At 44.4% G+C, this 2,637-nt stretch overlaps 1 long non-coding RNA gene across 1 annotated transcript; it reads right to left on the bottom strand.

Annotated features, from left to right (window-relative positions):
- Positions 1-668: 668 nt before the first annotated feature.
- LOC148209102 (uncharacterized) lies at positions 669-2,637 on the bottom strand. Its single transcript, XR_015793391.1, has 4 exons — positions 2,402-2,637; positions 2,113-2,298; positions 1,987-2,021; positions 669-805 (listed from the first exon to the last, which is right to left on the bottom strand). It is a non-coding gene; the product is annotated as an uncharacterized LOC148209102 (long non-coding RNA).

The raw sequence follows: 2,637 nt of genomic DNA, 5'->3' as shown, positions 1-2,637 counted from the left end.
CAGTAAGACGTTAGCACGATACTCCACGCATAGACTAATAGGAAAAGTGGCAGTCGAAACTCCCATAGTAGTAAAAGGTCCACTACATTCTATTTGGTATGCTTAGTGAACACTCTATGCCTAGCGAAACAGAGTGGCAACAAAAACTGATGAGAAAAGAAAAAAAATTCAGCGCACAAATAAATCATGGGGAATGTATAAGCTCTCAAGGACAAGCATGAAGCGTACCTGGTGATGACGAGGAGGTCGACCGAGATCACTACTCCTAAATATGCTAGTTTCTAACTCAGTCAATAGGAACGTTTCGGCTCTGATACCAACTGTAGCGCCCCAAGATGTTATATACCATCCTAGGCAACACTAAATAATTCACCTGGCTAGCCTTAACTCTAAACACGAGATAATCAACTCCCTGGGAAATAATTTGAATGAAATAAAGCTTCGACTCACATACGTTCCATCAGAAATATCAATTTTATAGACTGCCAAAACTTCGCTCTCTGTGGGCAATTTAAAACCAAAGACATCTCATATCCGCCTCAGTGGCTACAGTTCTTAAATAAATAAAACAACCGTACACCTCAGCTCCAACAACAACAGTGACGCGTTTACCAGCAACATACATAACAAAATAAAGTAGTTCTAAAGAATACAAAATATCGCCTCAGTCCACACCTAGCAATAACATAAATCCCAACACTACTCGTACCAAACGACCCTTCCCTCTATCCTCACTAACTCAACTAGTGATCCCTCCTCGGTCAAGCCCTCTCCACGTCATCACCGCGGTCGACCCTGTTCACACCTGAAAACAAATAAGGATAAAAAGGGCGGTGAGTACGTAAGGTACTCCGTAAGTAGTACTTCCTAACTAACACAAAAAAAAATCATGTTCACAGTCACAGCATATGAAATAAAACGATAGCAATGCAATTAAATCGACAGCGAGAGATAGCGAACAATAACTTGACATTTACATACAACAACCATGATTCACTAGCCCTTGTCCCACAGTACTAAACCTCCCTCTACATCCCCCTGTGTTGCTCCCCGTTTAACTTCTCGAGGTATGACGGCTCTTTTCCTTTATTCCCAAGATACCGCCCCCCCTTCTTTTACAGTACATGATATTCGACCTTGCCATTTATTCCCAAGGCCTAGCACCACTACTTCGCAAGCACCACTATACTTTAGTCCTTCAAGCCTAACTCCTCGAGTCGCATTGACCCTTGACATTTATCCCCAAGGTCTCAATACTCCTCTACAGAAACTTGATGTTCGGCCTTGCCATTTATTCCCAAGGCCTGAACTGTGCACCGGTCCTTGCCGTTTATCCCCAAGGTACCGATGACTTCCTAGCGTATTGGTCCTTCACATTTATCCCCAAGACCCCAATACTCATTTACAGAAATTTGACGTCCGGCCTTGTCGTTTATTCCCAAGGCCACTACTCAAGGCTTTGACCCTCCAAGCGATTTATATGCATTTTCAGATCAGAACACCCATAGTTAACGGACTGCCAACCCGTCCCTTCACCCTTCACCCTTCACCACTTCACTAACCCACCCATGACCACCTACAGGTAAATTTCCCACATCCCAATTCACTGCACAGTTCACAAGCATCCTTTTCCTTGTAATAAACAAGACACACCCAACAGCTCACAACTAAAACAATATAAACTAAATTATCAGTTTAACAACGCGAGCATTTCATTTACAACATATTTGCAAAACGTCATGAGCCAGTTACTCCTAACCACAACAATTCAGAATCTACTAATCACCTACAACAATAAAAACAGAAAGCATGTTTCCTCATAAGTGTTCAATAATAGAAAGACGGCAACAAATTCACTAGAAGTTCACAAATCAAAACTAATAATCCCTACATGCTCAATTAAATTATTTTAGCAAAAAAAATCATCATCAAAACCATTCCGTTAACGCAAAATAACGAACGCACTCGCCCCCTGGTGCTACTTACACAACCACGTCCTTAAGTTTGCGTCGAACTCCCACCTACGCACAAAAACAGAAAAAAATACAGCAACATAAATATACTGTTCAGCCTTCGAAAACAACTCTAAGAGGGTTCAACGGGTCTCATTACCGCAAAACGACTTCGTGTAGGTGTGGGTAAATTAGATCTAGCTTGCAAAGAGGTGGGTAGCATAAAACGGGCTTCGAACGGATGAAGTTAATCACCGGATACCACCCAAAACACTGTTGTCCACGTTTTTACAGCAGCGAGAAACGCCCAAAATGACCTCCAACGGCTTCGATTTGATGTCCGTTACTACAAAACAATTTCGCTTAGGCGTGGGTATTCCAAATGGATCTCGTTTAGGTGTGGGCAATCCAAATCTAACTTCGAACAAGGGTGGGTCAAAGAAAATTACCGGGCTTCCCGGATCTAAGCTATTCTAGTCATTCGAGTTTGTCGGATCGAGGAAAAACACCGTGAACAGCCACCACGCGCCGCCCCGCCGCACCTGCTGCTGCCCAAGACCACGCGCCGCCGCCTGCTGCTGCCCGACGCCGCCTGCAGCTGCCCGAGCCCGACGCTGCACCTGCTGCTCCGATGTCGCCGCTGTTCGTCGCGTCGCCTGAACGGACTGCTCGCCGGAGAAGAAGA

Source organism: Momordica charantia, assembly GCF_013281855.1.
Source record: "Momordica charantia cultivar OHB3-1 chromosome 9 unlocalized genomic scaffold, Mcharantia_2.0 BLBB01000009.1, whole genome shotgun sequence".
Lineage (NCBI taxonomy): Eukaryota > Viridiplantae > Streptophyta > Magnoliopsida > Cucurbitales > Cucurbitaceae > Momordica > Momordica charantia.
The sequence above is the reverse complement of the archived record's forward strand: the minus strand, read 5'-3'. Positions and strand labels throughout refer to the sequence as shown.